At 52.0% G+C, this 18,725-nt stretch overlaps 1 protein-coding gene across 1 annotated transcript in view; it reads left to right on the top strand.

Annotated features, from left to right (window-relative positions):
* SCNN1B (sodium channel epithelial 1 subunit beta) overlaps positions 1–18,725 on the top strand; it is a 53,727-nt gene that overhangs the window by 10,695 nt on the left and 24,307 nt on the right. Inside the window, exon 2 of the mRNA XM_036279332.1 lies at positions 5,935–6,073. The gene's annotated coding sequence lies outside the window, so the exon portion shown is untranslated. The remainder of the gene's footprint in view (positions 1–5,934; positions 6,074–18,725) is intronic.

Genomic DNA, 18,725 nt, shown 5'->3' with positions numbered 1-18,725 from the left:
GAGGCCTCAGAGGCTCACCCCCTCGGGCTTGCCCTCCGTCACTGTGTGGGTGACAGTCCTACTTGCCCCAGTGCGAGGCCAGGCCAGAGCCCCCTTGCATGTGGCTGTGGGCAGCAGCCCCTCACCTCCCTAGACCCCAGATTCTCCAAATCAGTCTCCAGATCTCTCTGGCGGCTGGGGCGACGGCCATCCACAGAGCCTGGGCCCGAGGCCCAGACAGCGAGCTGGTTTCGGAGGCTGGCAGGAAATGGAGACTCAGAAAGCAGGAGGGTAGAGGGAGAAATCATCACCCCTTCCCTGTCTCTGGTTCACACCCTTCACCTCGTGTTTGAAGAGAAGGTTTATTTAAAAACTCCACCGCAGTGAAACCCACTCTGGAGGTCTAGGCGCAGGGAGCCCAGCTGAGCCAACAGGAAAAGAGCACGGCCTATAGAACAGGCACGGAGAGCAATGAGTTATCTCATTTAATCTGCACAACACCCCTATCAAGTACGGGCGTGATCGGCACCATTGTTATCACCACCACCATCATCACTGCCATCCCCACCATCACCACCATCATCACTGCATCTCCATCATCACCAGCAGCAATATCATGGACACCCACCTGACTTCCCAGACTCAAGATCCAACCTGAAGATGGGAAAACAGACCTGGAAGACATGACACATCCATCCTCTAGAAAAATTAAGAGTTTGGGCTCCAAAATCTGAAAGACCCAAATTTGATCCTTAGTTCTGACACTTTCTAGCTGTGTGACCTCAGGCAGGTGACCTAACCTCTCTGAACCTCAGTCTTTGTCTATAAAGGAGCTGATCACCGTTCCTGCCTCATAGGGTTCTGACGAGGGTCCCATGAGCTGGTGCATGTCAAGCTCTGGGCCTGGCTTAAATCATAAAAGCAAAACAAACACAGAGAACACCGGCAAGGGAAGCGCAGTAAGGGGAGAGCTGGGGCATTTGGGTGGGAGCTCCCAGCAGCTCTGAGTGTTGAGGAGCAGGTGCTGCCCAGCCAGAGTGAGAACAGCCCTGAGAGCCAGCACAGAGCATCTTGGCACCGACTACAGAGACTGCTCAAGGGCCCTTCTTTCTTCCTAAGAAGCAGGCTGTGGAGGGTTGAGGAGGGCAGCTCTCGCCCAGAACAGGGCTGAGAATGCAGAGCTGGAGCTGTGACCTGTGCAGTCTGGGAGAGAGCAGAGACCAGTGTCCTTGTCCACGCTGGAGGAGGTTCAGCAAGAGCCAGCCACTCCCTGCTCCAGACCCAAAGTTCTCCACAGCTGCCGGCCCAGACCCCACCATCCATGGTGCCATTTCCTTCTGAGCTCTTCCCCATTTTGCTGATATGTTTCTGAACAGCAGTAATGGTGGGCACTCAAAGGCAATCCTACCAGGCAGCCCTGAGCATCTCACCTCCGGTCCCCAGGGTTGCCGGGAACAGCGGTGTGAGTCGTGTGCTCCACAGACCCAGGCCGTCGTTCACGCAGACTCCCCGGTGAGTGGTCCCGGGGGGTGCAGTGCACTCTGCACAGCCGCGCGGGCAGCCCAGCGAGCCTCCTCCCCCTGGTGCCCAGGTCTGGCCACAGTTCAAGGCAGAGAGAGCAGTGTCTGGATGCCGGTCAAGACACAGAGAACCTTGTGGCCCAAGGCTTGTCCTTGAGAAGGTTGTGCCGTTGCAGTGGCCAGTGATAGGGATGGATGCCGGATTGTCCTTGACATAGATTGAGAGACAGTATGCAAAGTGGTTATAAGAGCCGGCCCTGGAGCACAGACGTGGGTTCAAGTCTGCTCGACTGCTCTCACCGTGTGACTTTGGGCACATAGCTGACCTCCCTGTGCCTCAGCTTCCTCATCTAAGAAGTGGGTGCATGATAATGCACAAGGTGCATCCCAGTCCTCTGGTGGAGTCACCGTGAGGAGGAAACAATGTTGCAGGGAAAGCACAGTGTCTGCCAAGTAGTTCCACGGTCACTGCACGTGCAGTGTCAACGACATCACCGGCTGTGGAGGGGCTCAGAGTGGCCCTTAGGAAGGCAGCTCCCTGAAATCTCACCAAGGCGACGAAGGATTGGGGCCACACCTGAAGCCTGGCCCAGAGCCAGATCAAGCCAGTACTTGATCGGGACTTGTCAACATCACTTTTTTACAGTCAGGCGCTGCTCAGGTTCCGGGGGTTGTGTGGGGAGACTGCGTACAAATGCCGGAAGGAAAAGACTGGAGTCCAGCCGCCATGCCCTCAATTCGCTCGTCTAGGCCCAAGGTCAGCAGCCTACAGCCCAAGGCCAGGTTCAGCCCACCACCCATCTCTGTGCAGCCTGTGAGCTGAGAATGGTTTTCCGTGCTTGGTAAAGTACAAGGGAAGAATAATATTCTATGCCACATGTAAATGACATGAAGTTCAAAATCCAGTGTTCCTACACAAAGTGCCCCGGAAACGCAACCCCGCTCCGCCAGTTCCTACCCCGGTGGCAGCTCGTGGACTCCGGTGGCGACGCGTGGTCCACAATGTCGACACTCTTACCCTCGGGCCGTCACCAAAAAGTCAGCTGACCTGCTGAGCACGTGGTTCCCGAACTCTGCTGCGTGTTCGAATGACCAGCAACTTAGTTAAAGCTTGATGCTCAGCCCTGGCCGGTGTGGCTCAGTGGTTGGGCATCGGCACCAAGAGGCACAGGTTCAATTCCTAGGCAGGGCACAGGCCCAGGGTGCGGGTTGGCCCCCCGTGAGGCCGTGCCCAAGGCGGCCGATCGGTGTTGCGCCCTCACATCGATGTTTCTCCCTCCCTCTCACTCTAACAATCAATAAAAATATATATTTTTTAAAAGGTTGATGCTCAGATGCTGCCCCAGACCAAGTAAGTCAGACTGCCTGGGGGCTGGGCCAGGCTCAGAGGCACTGTTCTGCTGAGTTGGGGGACCTCTGTCCCAGGCCCCAGGTGTGCCTCTTGTCGCAAGCTCAGAAAGGTTGCTGAGTTTAGGCACCTTTTCCACCCCAAAGCCTGTGGGCAGGGTGCCGGCTGGCCCCCTTGGGCCTTGTTTTGCGTGACCCACACAGTTGTTTTTAAGTTGGGAAACTTCACTTTGGCATCTGAGTTCAGATTCTCTTGAAAACCTGGACAATCTGGCCATCCTGAGCCCGCTTTCCCAGATGGCAGCCATCTGCTGGCCCTGGCTGGGCTTCATTATCTAACATCACCTCCGTGGCCCCGGAGCACCGGAGCCCGAGAGCCCTGGCGCGATGGTAAGGTCTAGCCCAGCACACCCCAAACTCGAACGCACGTGCTTCGGGTCCGGGTTCCGACTCAGGTGTCCAGGTGGCCTGGATGTCCTCCGTGTCTCCAGCCAGCTGCGGGGCGATGCTGGTCTGGGCCTCGTAGTGGAGTGGTGAGGCTGTCGGCCTGGTTCCTGACCTTCAGGCGGCCCAGGGTCTCCGAGGATGCAGGTGGCTGTTCAAACCCGGAGTTTCTGACTCAGGAGGCCTGGGGCTGGACCTGAGGATGCGCCTCTCCCACCAGCCCCCGGGGACCCTGCTGCCGCGGGCCCAGGCTTTGAGAACCACGGCTCCAGCTACACGGTGTGCGCTTGACCACTGGCTACACCGGGCAGGGGCTCGGAGGCCCTGAGACAGCCAGGTCTCTTTTTTATAATCCTCACCGAGGATATTTTTCCATTTATCTTCAGATAGAGTGGCGGGGGTTGGGGGGGAACATCGATGTGAGAAAGACAAATTGATTGGCTGCCTCCTGCACAACCTGACCAGGGCCGGGGACCAAATTGCAACTGAGGTACATGCCCTTGACCGGAACTGAACCCAGGACTCTTTGGTCCACAGGCCAACACCCCAACCACTGAGCCAGACCGGCCAGGGTGACAGCCAGATCTTTATTCCACCTGACCTCAGACACCAAGCGTTGCCGGGGGAATCAGGTCCTCTGGGCTTCTTCAGCTAACTGTCTCTTTGACCAGAACCAAGCAGTTTCCTCAAGCTCAAAGCCGCAGGTCACAGACAACGGGCAGAATGTTCTGTCCATGTGCTACAAACTTCCTCCCCATCCCAACAGGTTCTGGTCCGTGGCTCTTACAACAGAGGCCCTACCTTAGATACCACAGGGGGCCCTGCTCCAGCAGATCCGAGCCCCAGACTGGGGGTCCTGGGTGGGCCCAGGCCTGCAGCCACTGAGGAGGGCAAGGCCACACCCAAAGACAGCTGGAGCCGCTGCAGCTTCAGGAACCCTGGCAGGCCCTCTCGAGGGTCGGGCTGGGCCCAGCGCCATCCGCCACAACTGCTTTGAACAAGAATGACCACCCAGGCCCGGGCTGGTTTCCCGGAGTCCTTGAACCTGAGAGGCTGCCAGCCGGATCTGGACGGGTGAGCTTGAGTTGATCAGAGATTATGAATTATTTTATTCTCTTCCTGGACCCTTCCCGGCAAGGACTGGCTTCCTCACAGGGGCTCCTCGTGGGCTCAAGAAGCCCCTGCCCCCTGTCCGTCCCAGGCAGTCCCGTGTGGCAAGACAGCACCTGGGGCCTGGTCCCTGGGGTGGCAGGTGCACCCGGGAGGCGTGGGCAGCCCCTGTGCAAGCTACCTCTCCTCTCGCCAGCGGGGGGCGGGGCAGCGGCAGTGGTGGTGGTGCCCCGCGGCCCGCTGAGGGTTAGTGAGCCCGCGTGGGCAAAGTGCAGAGGCAGCTCCTGGCACACGGTAGGTGCTCAGCCAACGGCTGCTACTGTCAGCGCATAGTAGATACTAATTATGATCATGTAGCTGTGTGAACGGCCCCGCCGCAGCCTCCCTCCCCTGCTCTGTGGCCGGCAGACAACAGCACCTGCTCGGCCGCAGCTGTATTCTTTCTGATGTTCAACTCCTATTTAAGTGCCTACTGTGTGCGGGTCGTGGTTCCAGGACAGCGCCATTCACTGGAAATATAACACAAGCCCCGAGTCTGACCCACATAAGCAATTTTGAACTTTCTAAAAGCCACATTGTTTTAAAAAGGCAAAAAGAAAAAAGAAACAGGTGACATTAATTTTAATAATATATTTTATGTAACCCCTGTATTCAAAACATCATCACTTGAACATGTCATCAATATTAAGTTATTAATGAGATTTTAATATGTTTTTATTGATTTTTTAGAGAGAGAGAAAGATTTCCAGCCATAATCAACCTTCGAAAGCACAAGGACCCCAGCTGAATGTTAACTCTGTCTCAGCCCCGAAGGCCAGACATACTTACAGCGCACCTACTGTGTGCAAATTCCAAGCTCAAACATCAGGGAATCTGTCCAGGGACCTCACCACCCGCTAGAACAGATTGGAGAGGGATATAAATAGCCATGATCTGAGACAGACAGGAGCAAATAAAACAGGAGTTGGTTCACCCTGGCCGGTTTGCCTCAGCGGTTAGCGCGTCAGCCTGTAGACCAAAGAGTCGCGGGTTCGATTCCCATCAAGTGCATGTACCTCGGTTGTGATTCATCCCCAGCCCTGGTCGGGTCGTGCGGGAGGCAACCAGTCAATGTGTCTCTCTCACATCGATGTCTCTCTCTCTCTATCTGAAGATAAATGGAAAAATATCCTCGAGTAAAGATTTAAAAAAAATAGGCGTTGGTCCACAGAAAGTGCTGTGGGACTGGGGGGGGGGGGTGGGAGGAGAGGGGAAGAGAGGAAGCAGGGAGGCGCCTCCCATTCGGCGGGGCCTGGAAAATGAAGTAGGTACTGTTTGCCCCTCATTTTACAAATGGGAGAACCAGGGCACTAAGAGGGTGAGTCAGGTCCACCAAGTCACCCTGTGAGTAAGTGACAGCTGGGATTTGAACTCATGTTCTTAAGCACTCCCCTATTTTAAAGGGGAATGAGGGAAATAAAAGAAGACATGTAGATTGGGGCCTCCCAGAAAGGCATCTTGAAAGCCAGCTAAGGGTTTGGCCTTTATTCCACAGGCACGGGAGCCAGTGACAGTTCCTGACAAAGAGTGACAGGAGACGGAGCCTCCGAGGTGCAGTGCGGAGCCCCTCCCCAAAGCATTCACTCTCGGGGAACCCCCCTTCCAGCACCGTCCTTTCTGAAGCAGCCCTGCTGGTAAGTAAGTAAACCTAGCAGCCACCTGACATTTTCTGTCCCCAACAATGGTAATAAGAGCCGACATTTATCACCGCTCTGCTAAGAGCTCTTTCTGCATTACCTCATCTTAATCCTCCGACCTGAAGGCCAGGGAAGGGAGTGCCATCAGGGAGGGGGTGCAATCAGGGAGGGGGTGCCATGGGGACAGTGCTATTAGGGAGGGGGTGCCATCAGGGAGGGGGTGCCGTCAGGGAGGGGGTGCCGTCGGGGAGGGGGTGCCATCAGGGAGGGGGTGCCGTCAGGGAGGGGGTGCCATTGGGGACGGGGTGCCATCAGGGAGGGGGTGCCGTCAGGGAGGGGGTGCCATTGGGGAGGGGGTGCCATCAGGAGGGGGTGCCATCAGGAGGGGGTGCTGTCAGGGAGGGGCTGCCTCGGGGAGGGGGTGCCATCAGGCGTTCGCAGATGCACAGCTGAGGCTGGGGAGCTGCTGTGTTGGGGCCAAGCCCCCGCCCAACTCCGTCTGACCAAGAGCTCACGTTCTGAAGAATTACAGAATAATTCATGTTTCCGAGTGCAAACTGGGACGCTATGGAGTTGGACCTACTGCGTGAGCCTCAGAAGTTTCCCAGTTGATCTAATTTGTTCCTCTAGTCGGGGACGTGGCATTTCTGTCTCAGTGGGGTAACCACCTCCATCCTCCACCCCTGCTCCCCACACTGCCGGCACCTTCCAAGGCTTGGCAGATGCTCCCCTTCAAGTTGCCTCCAGCCTTGGCGGGAAGGGGGGGGGATGGAACTGGCCACATTCTTCCCTGCCAGCTGTCAACACCCACCACCCACCCTGGGCCAGTGGCCACTCGCATGGCTGGATAGGGGAGGGCCGTGGCTTGTGTGCTCACCATTGGTACCCCCAGGTTGTCTGCCCATCGGGGTGCAATGACTGACTCCTGGCACCAGGCCTGGTGGGTGAGCCGCTTTCCCATGCGAGTGTGACTGCGCAGGACAAAGCCCGGCGCAGCCAAGTCCCGGCAATAAGGAAGCAAACAAGCTTCAAGACTCTGTCAACAGGGGTAGGAGCCACCCAGGAAATACAAGTTCTGAAGCTGCCACCCGGGCTGCAATCCATCTGGGGCTCACCCTGTCCCCGGGAGGAGGGGTCCACCCCCCTAAATCATGGAAAAAATGATTGAGCTGCTAGAGACTTCAGACAGCTTTTACTAGCTGATGTGAACCCTCTCTTCCGGGCTTTTTTTTTTTATTTTTTTTATCCTCACCTGAGGACATTTTTTCTATTTTTTGTACAGATAGAGCGGGAGGGAGAGAGAGGAAGGGAGAGAGAGAGAGAAACATCGATGTGAAGGGACACATCGAGTGGCTGCCACCCGCACGACCAACCAGAGCCGGGGACAAACTGCAACCGAAGTACGTGCCCTTAGCGGGAACAGAACCCGGGTCTCTGCGGACCGCAGGCCAACGCTCTAACCGCTGAGCCAAACTGGCCAGGGCCGGGCTTTTTAAAAATGTACAAAAGTAACATATTTTTGGAAAACAGTTGCAAGTATTAGAACACAGGCCGAGGTGTACATCTGATCTGAACTTCTCCTGTAAAACATGTCATTCCAACCAACCCAGCATCCCTTGCTCTTCCTTAAAGTTGCATCTAAATTCTAAGAAGCCTACATATATTTATTTTTTAATTGAATTCATTGGGGTGACATCGGTTAATAAAATTATATAGGTTTCAGGTACCTAACAACCATTTTTCCTAACAATCTATTTTGCTATTAGAGCTACAATCTCACTTTTATTTTTTATTTTTTATTTTTTTATTGTGCTTCGTGCCCCTAGCAAGAACCGAACCCGGGACTCTCTGGTCCGCAGGCTGACGCTCCAACCGCTGAGCCAAACTGGCCAGGGCTGTACAATCTCACTTTTATTAAGTAACATTTTATTGTAAACATTTTTCCATATTGATATAAAAATAATTTTCTCAACTATTATATTTTAATTATACAAGCAATATCTCATCTGTCCATTGTAGAAAATTACAAACCACAGGTAAACTAAAAACATTTTGTTTTAAATAACCATAGATCCTTCCACACTGAAGACAATCGGTATGAACATACGGGTTAATCCCACGCAAATTGTGTTCTTCTATGCACATAAATACTATAGGCCCACGGGTTTTCCAAGAACAAGGATGGCCGGCGTCCCCCGGCTCCCGGCACCCCTGCTCTGCGCACACTGGGACTCTCATGAGCATCTGCGTTCACGCAGAGAAGACGGGCAGTGAGGGTTTCCGTGTGACAAGGTGTGGTCCCTTTTCAAACCTATGGAACTTGGCCGCCAGGTGAACAAGGAAATGACAGAGCAGGAGCGCTCTGGCCTCCGAAGCCAGGTCCTCCGAGGCTCAGCGTGCTGGCCAGAGGCCAGCGGTGCTGTTTCCCCTTTGAAGGCCATTCAGAGAGAAGGTGCTTCCCGGCCGCTCCGGCCACGTCTGGTGTCTTGGCGGTGAGGGGGTCTGGGCCGGGGTGGCAGCACCTGTGGCAGGACACGGGGACTGGTGGGAGAAAAACAGCAGAGCGGTTTGTGAGAACACAGCCCTGCACAGCAGCGGGAGGCCCAGGGGCCCACGCGCGCGCGGCGAGGTACTTCCTCCGATCGGGTGAGTCTGTGAGCGGGCAGGAGGCGCTGGCCGAACCTGTCTCCCCGCGCAGTGGCGTGTGGAGGTGGTTTCAGATGGTGCGCTGACGGACGGCTTTCATCTCTCTGGTAATTGTGTTGTATTAGAAAACGTATATAATTAGTCGCCGCGAACCTGTGATTTTGAGGCACTGCTGCTTAGGACAACGCTCCAGTCGGTCTTTAAGTAAAAACAAGAGTGAGTCAACAAACAGAAAGACATTGAGTCGGTGAGAGTGTAATTGGTACCCAGTTGCAGCCCAGACCAAGAAGGCAGAACTCGAGGTCTGTCCTTGGGCGTCAGCAGTTCGTCCCCAAGAGCCAGAGCCGGCCATCCATGGTCAGCTGCATCTTCCCCCCCGCCTTCGAGGCGGGGGCCTCGTCCCACCTTGCAGTGTGAGTGGGTCAGGGATCAGAAGGTTCTGGAAACAGCAGTCAGCACAGGTGCGTGACCTGTGTTCCTCATACCGGGTCCTGGGTGGGCTGTCACCCTTGGACACCAAAGTCCTGTGCAACAGCGTCGTGGGAAATGCCCCTGAGCTATGGGCCTTGGGTTCCCACCTGCACCACAACTTGAGCATTAATTTTTGAAGTGAGACTTTTTGTTAAGATTCTTTTTTAATTGACTTTTTTTATTCCTCACCCAAGGATATTTTTCTATTGCTTTTTCAGACAGAGTGAAAGAGAGAGAGAGAGAAACATCGATGTGAGAGACACATCAATTGGTTGCCTCCCGCATGACCCCTACTGGGGCCAGAAATCAAACCTTGAACCCAGGTATGTGCCCTTGACAGGAATCGAACCCGAGACCCTTCAGTCTTCAGGCCGATATTCCAACCGCTGAGCCAAATCAGCCAGGGCTAATTGATTTTTTTTTTTTTTTAGAAAGAGGAAGGGAGAAGGAGAGAGAAACATCAAAGAGAGAGAAATCAATAGGCTGCCTCTTGCACAGAGATTGAACCCGAAACCTAGGCCGTGCGTCCTGAGCAGGAATTGAATTGGCAACCTCCTGGCGCAGAGCACCACGCCCAACCCACTGAGCTACACCGGCCAGGGCTGAAGTGAGCTTTTTAAATGGGTCTGTGGCCCTGGCCGGTTTGGCTCAGCGGTTAGAGCGTCGGCCTGCGGTCCGGAAAGACCCGGGTTCAGTTCCCGCTAAGGGCACGTACTTCGGTTGCAGTTTGTCCCGGGCCCTGGTTGGTCGTGCGGGTGGCAGCCACTCGATGTGTCCCTTTCACATCGATGTTTCTCTCTCTCTTCCTCTCTCTCCCACCCACTCTATCTGTACAAAAAATGGAAAAATGTCCTCGGGTGAGGATTAAAAAAATAAAATAAATAAATAAATGGGTCTGTGTATTTGGGATTTTCTTTAGACTCTGGATGACTACGTCGGCGTAGGGAGAGGTCCCAAGGGCTTCCCACCATTGTGGATAATCCTATTTCGGTATGTCAGTCTTTAAAAAATAAAATGGGCCCTAGCCGGTTTGGCTCAGCGGTTAGAGCCTGTGGTCCAGAGAGACCCGGGTTCGGTTCCCGCTAGGGGCATGTGCCTCAGTTGCAGTTTGTCCCCGGCCCTGGTTGGTTGTGCCGGTGGTAGCCACTCGATGTGTCCCTTTCACATCGATGTTTCGCTCTCTCTCTCTCTCCCTCCTCCTCTATCTGAACAAAAAATGGAAAAATGTCCTCGGGTGAGGATAAAATAAAATAAAATGGGCCTTCGCCAGCTTGGCTCAGCGGTTAGAGCATTGGTCTGTGGACCAAGGAATCTCGGGTTCAATTCTGGTCAAGAGCATGTACCTCAATTTCACTTCCATCCTTGGCCCTGGTTGGGCTCATTCAGGAGACAACCAGACCATGTGTCTCTCTCACATCGATGTTTCTCTCTCTCTCCCTCCCTCCCACTCTATCTGAAAATCAATAGAAAAATATCCTCAGGTGAGGATTAAAAATAAATAAATAAATAAATAATAGAAACTTAAAAAATAAAATGGTTCTAAGCCTTTGACTCTCAGCTCTTAGTGGAAACTAGTGAAAGTGAGTCTTAGGAAGTGGGTGTGGGTCATCACCGGGAAGGGGATCTCGGGTCTGTGCCCCGAGGGTACTGAGTTTCGCAGGCAGTGCAGATGGAGGTTCTGTTGTGACTTTCACAGTGTTTACTGTCTAACGAACAAGTTCCCACACCCTTTTCGTATTAGCACCTAAAAGCTGAGTGGCATCTGTCTGGTTGGCACCAAGTTGCAGACACTTATTTAACTGTTCATTTTAAATGCTGCAGTGTTCTATTTACATTTGGAAAATAATCAGTTTTTTCACTAGCTTAGGCCTTTGAAACAATAAAAGGTGGTAAGGGCCAGTACACACACATTGCTGTGGCCCAGGCATTGTAGAGCAATGCTTTAGAAAGCACCAGCAGAGGTAGGTGTTGCGTGGTCCCCAGGATTCGGAGGAGAAAATGGAGGCACAGAGACACTGTGCAGCTTGCCCCAGGTCACACAGCACACCTGGAGTCAAAGCTTGGCTCCAGCACTGAAGCCCCGAGCCTCTCCCTATCCAGGGAGTCGTGGGTAAGCCTTTCTTGCCCGCTCTACCTTTGTTGGATTTCTCCCCGTGCCTGGAGGAACTCACTCCCACGTTCTAGCCAGGACTCTTTGTTTGGAAATGCGGCCCACCTCAGCCAGACGTTGGGGCTCCAGCCAGATGGTGCCTGGAGCAAACTGGAAGCCGCCCCTCTGTGTGGGGCAGACCCTGCAAGACTGGACGCCTAGGGGATGGGCTGGACTTCAGCTCCCACCCCCCAGCTTCCGACCTGAACAGGCACACCCTGTCCGACCTTTCCTGGTGCCCTAAGGTTAGGAGGGAAAACGGGGAAGCAGCGGGTCTTGGGACCCAGGGGGGTTCTTGCTTCCAGCAGAGCGTCTGGTCAGGCCACTGGGAAGTGTTGACGGAGCATTCCCTCCCAAATGCCTGTCTCTGGTGGATCCCACGGCCTGCTTCCGTGTGGTGCCCAAGGGGCAAGGGTGTGTGGTGTGCTGGGCTCTGAGCAGTGGCATCTCCTGTGCTCCAGGCCTCCCCGAGCCGACTGTGGGGCGGGGTGCACCGTGGGGCTGGATGGCAGCTTCACGTGTCCAGGCCCGGCCAGGCTCTCCAGGGCCCGGTCCAGGTTCCCTGCAAGGTGTGGCCAGTGTTTTCCACCAACAGCAACTCCGAGCATTTGCCTGAAATCATCACTCATCTTTCATCCAGGACCAGCCAGACTGGCAGAGCAGGGCCGCTCACTTTGCCCATGCTGGGTCCTGTCGCCCTCCACTCCCAGCTCCCCTGGCCGTACCCAGTGCCTGTAAGGTGGGCCTAACAGTCTCCCTTCCTTTCCCAACGCCCCAGGCTGCAAAGCGGTGCCGGTGCCGTAATTAGGTTCTTCAGGAAAGAGGGTTTCATTCTGCCTGGGGACAGAGGGAGAGAGCTGGCACCTGGGTGGTGACCAGATAGTCCTCGTTTTAGAGAAGGTACCAGGAGGAAAGAGCACGAGGTGCCCCCCCCCCTTAGCTTGATGCAGCTGGCCTTCAACAGGGAGCCCCTACTGTCCGAGGAGAGCTGAGAGTCAGCCCAGCCGGAAGGGGGTCTTGCACCGCAGGCCTGGGCTCTGCCCACTTGTCCTGCAGGCTGGCAGCAGTGGGGTGGTGAAGGGGCCGGAGGCGTGGGCTACAGAAGGCTTTACAGGGAAACCACCGGGCCAGAGTCAGCAGCACAGAGCATCTGTCTCCCAGGCTCCCGTTGTCTGGCAGGGAAACCTGGGGACCAGGACACCTGCTGGGGTAGAAGGCTCAGGTCCAGGGCAGGGAGCCCTAGCCCCCGGGGGTCAAGCGTAGGAAGTGGTCCTGTCAGTGGCCAGCATACCTGGGCTGTGTGCATGGCTTCTGGCGCCCGGCAGGGGCAGGAATAGCTGTTCACAGCAGTTGTGTGGCAAAGCCAGTTGCCAACCACTGGGGACTTTGGGGACCACTGGAGAGCTTGGGAATCATGGAATTTTCTTGCCAGGGAAGGACTCAGCCCACAGCCTGGGTGCCCCTTCTCCAGCTGGCCCCTTCCCTGTGAATGACCGTCCTGACAACCCAGGGAGACTCAGGGTCATTTTGAATGATTCTGCTTTTTGCATAAAATAGTAATGATGACAATACTGTAATGACAGCAGCTACTGTTACCCAGACTAGCCATGTGCCGGCACTGTGCAAAGTGCTTCCCGGCTGTCTCATCAGATCCTGGTGACAAGCAGGCACAGGTGCTGTCACCCTCATTTCACAGACGAGACTCCGAAAGGCCAACCTGTGTCGTCATGCAGGGAGCCCCTCCCTTCGTGGAACAGCAGAGCCTGACCCTAGCTCTCCGACTCGCAAGCCCCATCCGCCCCCAGTGGGAATGTGAGTCATTTCTGGGTCCTGCACGTTGGGCGTTTGGTGGCCCAGAGGTCGCACCTATCTGTGCTTCAGACGGGACTTCCTCACTGCCCTTTGAGGGCCCCTCTCCCCCACTGGATGAGAGGGCAACTCCACCCTCACCCCAACCCTGAGTGAAACAGTGGGACACCTGCCTGTGTGCCCCACATCACCCCAGACACCACCCCAAAATGTGAGGAAGTGACCCCAAAGCGCCTTCACAGGGTGCAGGAGTGTGACCCTTCATGAGCCCGGCACAGACTCGGCGGTCCCGTCAGCGTGACTGGGCCGTGAATTCTTGGCGTTTCGGGGCCGGAGTGGGCGTGAGAGCACTTCGAAGCCGGTGCCTTCTGACCACTCACCTGAGGGAGCGAGACGGGGCACATTTGTGTCATAGGGCGGGGGGGAGGGGCTGGCGCGATGGCAGTGGGGGACAGGCACTCCAGCTGCCCACACCCACCACCTACCACCCAGCTGGGTCACCCAGAGGCCAAGAGTATTAACACCTCTGCTCACCTAAAGCACCTAACGAACTGCTCCCCAAGCCCCCAGCAACCCCGAAACGCAGCTGCTCTTCCTTGCTTTGCTCCCACAACTCTTGCGATGGTGGTTTGCACCCCACCTGCCCCACAGCAGCCTTTCCGCTCCGCCGCGAGGCTGTTCCCAGTCTGAGGGCGTTACCGTGTTGCGGCCACGCACTCACGCACACAAGCTCGGTGCACAGCACGCGCAGGGAGTGGAAGCGCTGGGTCCTGGTCACCAAGGGCAGTAGAGAGGACCAGTTACTCCCCAGATGACGGCAGCAACTCACACCCATCGGTGTGCAAATCTGTGCTCTTCCTCAAAGCTCGGCCAGGGCCTGGGGTGGTAAGACATTTTAATCTTTGTGAATCTGATAGCTGCCATACAGAATTTTTTTTTTTTAATCCTCACTCAAGGACATTTTTCCATTTTTTGTTCAGATAGAGTGGGAGGGAGAGAGAGGAAGAGAGCGAGAGAGAAACATCGATGTGAAAGGGACACATCGAATGGCTGCCACCCACACGACCAACCAGGGCCGGGGACAAACTGCAACCGAGGTACGTGCCCTTAGCGGGAACCGAACCCGGGTCTCTCCGGACCGCAGGCCAACACTCTAGCCACTGAGCCAAACTGGCCAGGGCGCCATACAGAATTTTTAAATCATAACTCCAATCAGCATCAATTAAAAATTGATTTTTAATTTTTTTTCTCCCATGGGCATGTAGGCTACACAAAGCCAGGGCCACATCTTCACTGTTCGTTTGTCGATGGCTGCTCGGCACCTGGAACAGTGCTGAGCAAAAGTCGGTGCTTAATAGTCACTGATCAAATAAAGGAATAGATTGAACCTTGATATGTAGCAACCAATGTTATGCCAATAGATTTCATTTAAAAAACAAAAAACAAAAAAATCACTGATATGGTCCAAAATACAAAAGGTACGGAAGGAGGAAGTCAGCCACTCCTATGACCACGGTCTGGTGTAGCCCCCGGGAGGTAGATAGCTCTACACCTTCTTTACACAGCGCATGCGGCTTTAGATACTGATCTGCCCTTTTCCTTCCCTTAACTATCTACCCTGGCAGAATCCTCCTTCTCTGATCAGCTCAAGAGACCTTGCGTCCCTCCCAGAGGACGTGGAGGGAACCACCTCCCTTACCCCCTCCCTTGGTCACACTGAGTTCGACTTTATGGGAGGACGACCAGCTGATGGTGAGCACAGCTCTGGGCGAATGAGGTGCATCTGTGCACAGAGGAGGCGGGGTGCAGTCTCTCACTGCGGACTTCCCAGACACCCACCAGAGCGGGTGCAAGAGGTCAGGTGCCTCTGGCTTCGATTTCCAGGCCTGTCTCTGACTCACTGGGAGCCTGGGTAAGTCCTCTGTGCCCTAGTCACCTCTCTGTGAAATGGGCGTGATTATGCCTACCCCAATGGACTTAAAGGACGGCAGGATGACAGGGGAAAGGCTGGAGACGCACATCGTTGGGCCAGCGCCCGCGTCAGCCAGGCGGGAAGCAACCCTGCAGGGTGGTAAGCAAGATTTTAAGTGGTTCACGGAGGAATCTCTTTTCAAGTGGTGAAATTATTTTCATGTGTTTTAGGGGAAAATTTCTTAGCATATCAAATGTATTTCACGGGCATAGTTTTGCTTAGTATTCATAGTATTACTTAAGACAAGGCTGAATTTTTTTAAGCAAAAAAGTGAGTTGAGGTGATGTTTTCTATTCCGTAAATAATGATACAAGTGCTATAGGGATTTAGCGAAAATGGTGAAGGTGGTATGCAAATTGCTTGGGAAGCTTTGCATTTGTAGGTATTTCGGGGGAAATAACAAAATCAAACTCACAGATATGATATGAACAACCATGTAACAGGTTTCATTCTATTAAATGCAAGTACTCAGGGCACAGTAGACCAGGTCTCAGCAGGGCTTTTCTGTCAAGGATCAGATAGGTCACAGTCCGGGCTTTGCAGGCCACGTGTCTCTGTCATGTCATGGTCTTTTTACAACCCTTTAAAACATAAAAACCATTCTCAGCTCAAGGGCTGTACAAAAACCGGCCTGGGACTAGATGTCGAGTTGCAATTTGCAGGGTCTTGCAGTAAGTTAAGCAGTTTACTGAACATAATAGCTGCTAGTGCCTCAGATACAGGTGAAAAACTCAGTGGGACCCATCTATTCATGACACTTATTATCAGTAACTTTAATGTTTTCCTTACTCCGCTTCTCAGTATTATTTTGACCTCACGAATTTTTTTATGCATTTAATGTTTCAATTCATTGCAGTTTTTTTTAAAGATGCTCAAATCGTCCCACCTTTGCCAGTAAGAACCGCTTCAAGGAGTCCTTTTGAGTGACCCCAGCTGTCTTTGGCACCTTCCTTGGCTTGCTGGTATATCCGAGGGCCCAGGCTCTTCTTGTACGTTTCCTGCACCGGAAGTGGCATGAGCCACTTTTTCTAAGAAGCCCTGGTTTCTTCTGGTCAGGATGGTACAGAGACCCAGATCTGGTGCCTGCAGCGCACATTTTACATTTATAAATAAATGATGCCAGTGGGTGCCTTGGCCCCTGAGAGGTTCCGCCCTCTCTCCTCAAGCTTTCCTGCGCCATCTCCAGCCTGGCGCCCGAGCCCGCCTGTGGCTCCCACCCCGGCTGGCTGCTCCAGGACAGGGGTCCTGTTCGGGGGCTGCCCGAGCAGAGGCAGAAACAAGAAAGATTTTTCAATAACCAGAGTCAAATCCATTTTTAGGTGAACCTTTAATTAACTATAAAAATCCAGCTACCCAGAACACATACTCCCTGATAACCTTGGGTAATTGAGGTTTTGGTGAAAAATAAGTGCAGGGGATTTTAATGAAAGTATCCACCCTACAATTTACAGGGGCCACAAAGTCAAATGCCACAGACGCCAACGCAGGGAACGAGGGTGAGGGGAGCACGGGCATCCCCGATGCCACGTGGGGACGGTGGTCAGGTCGTTCTGATTTCTCAAAGGATGAAGAAAATCTAGATTTTTTTTTAATGTGAAATTTTGAAATGGCAGTGGATTGAAGTGATTGGTTAAAACTTTATTTAGGTATAATTGATATACAATACAATACCTCCATTCTAAGTGTCATGCTTGATGAGTGTTTAAAAATGGATGCACCCAATTAAACATTCTACAATTGGCTTGTTTTCAGTTTAGGGTTATTAATGAATAAAGCTGCTATCAATATATATGGAAATGTCTTCATTTGAGCATATGTTTAGTTCTCTTGGATAAATAAAAGTGGACTTGCTAGGTCATGTGATACGTGTGCTTTTAACTTCATGAGAAAATGCGGAACTGCTTTCCAAAGTGCCTGCACCATTGTGCATTCCAACCAGTCACGTGGGAGCGTGCGGGTGCTCCACACCCTCGCTGACTGGTGCTGTCCGACTGGTGGGCGGAGGCAGCGCCTCCTGCGGTTCTGATTTGCATTTCCCCAGTGACGAGGTTAAGCATCTTTTTGTGTGCCTATGGGTCATTCAGATATCATCTTTTATGAAGTGTCTTTTCAAACCTTTTGACCCTTTTTGTTGGGCCTTTTGTCTTCCTATTGAGTTCTCAGAACTATTTATATATTCTGCATGCAAATTCTTTGTCAGACATAGTATTACAAGTGTTTTCTCCCAGCGGTTTTCGCTTTCATTTTCTTAACAGTGTCTTTTGAAGATAAGATTTTATTTTTATTAAGTACACTTATAGTTTTTTTCTTTTCTGATTCATGGTTTGGTCGCCTGTCTTAAACAGCCTTGCCTACTCCAACATTTTCCCTACACTCCTCAGGATGCTATAGTTCTAGCTCTTGTGTTGATCTCTGACCCACTTTACATTAAGTTTTGTATAGTATGGGGTAGGGGGTTAAAATTCACTTCTTCTATGGACATCCATTTGTTTCAGCATCTTTTGTTTGAAAGACTGTCCTTTCTACATTGAATTACCTTGGCACCTTTGTAGGTCTATTTCTGGACTCTGTTTCTAGTCCATCGATCAATATAGGTCGTCATTACACCAATATCACTCTGATTTGATGGTATATGTCTTTCAATTTGTTCTTCTTTTTCAAAGTGGTTGTTTTTCTATTTTAATTCTTTTGCATTTCCATATAAATTTTAGAATCAGCTTGTTGATTTCTGCAAAAAGTCTGCTAGGATTTTTATTAAGATTGAATTAGCTCTACAGATCAATTTGGAGTTCATTGACATCTTAACAATATTGAATCTGCTGACCCACGAACGTGGTGTGTCTCTCCATTTACTTAGGTTTTCTTTCATGTAAGTAATATACCTTTGAGAAAACACTAAGGCTCACAAAATAGTTAAATGGGGAAAGAATCGTCTTGGTATCAGACAAGTGGATATCCACAGGCAAAAGAATGACATCGAACCCCTACCTCACACCACATGCAACAATTAATTCAGACTGGATAAAAGCCCTAAATATAAGAACTAAAATTATAAAACTCTTATAATAAATAAAAGGGATAAGTTTTTATGACCTTTGATTAAGCAATGGATTCTTAGATATGATACCAAAGCATGAGCAACAAAAGAAATGTAGACAACTTAGGTTTCATTAATTTTTTAAAAGTTGTGTGCTTCAAAGGACACCATTAAGAAAGTGAAAAGATAACCCACAAAATAGAACATTTTTGCAAATTCCACATCTGATAAGGAACTTATATGGAATATATAAATAACTCTTAGAACTTAGTAATAAAAAGACAAATAGACCAATTAAAATACATGAGCAAAGGATCTGAATACATATTTCTCCAAAGATTTATTGGCCATATAATGACTGTTTTGGCCAATCTCACATGAAAAGATGGTCAACAATATTAGTCATCAGGGAAATGCAAATCAAAACCAGAATACGGCACCGCATCACACCCACTGGGATGGTTATGATAATTTTTAATGACTGGTAGAAGGTTAGAAGAAGATATGGAGAAATTGGAACCTTCATACACTGCTGGTGGGAATTTAAAATAGTAGAGCCACCATG

Source organism: Molossus molossus, unplaced genomic scaffold (genome assembly GCF_014108415.1).
Source record: "Molossus molossus isolate mMolMol1 unplaced genomic scaffold, mMolMol1.p scaffold_m16_p_3, whole genome shotgun sequence".
Classification (NCBI taxonomy): domain Eukaryota; kingdom Metazoa; phylum Chordata; class Mammalia; order Chiroptera; family Molossidae; genus Molossus; species Molossus molossus.
The sequence above is the reverse complement of the archived record's forward strand: the minus strand, read 5'-3'. Positions and strand labels throughout refer to the sequence as shown.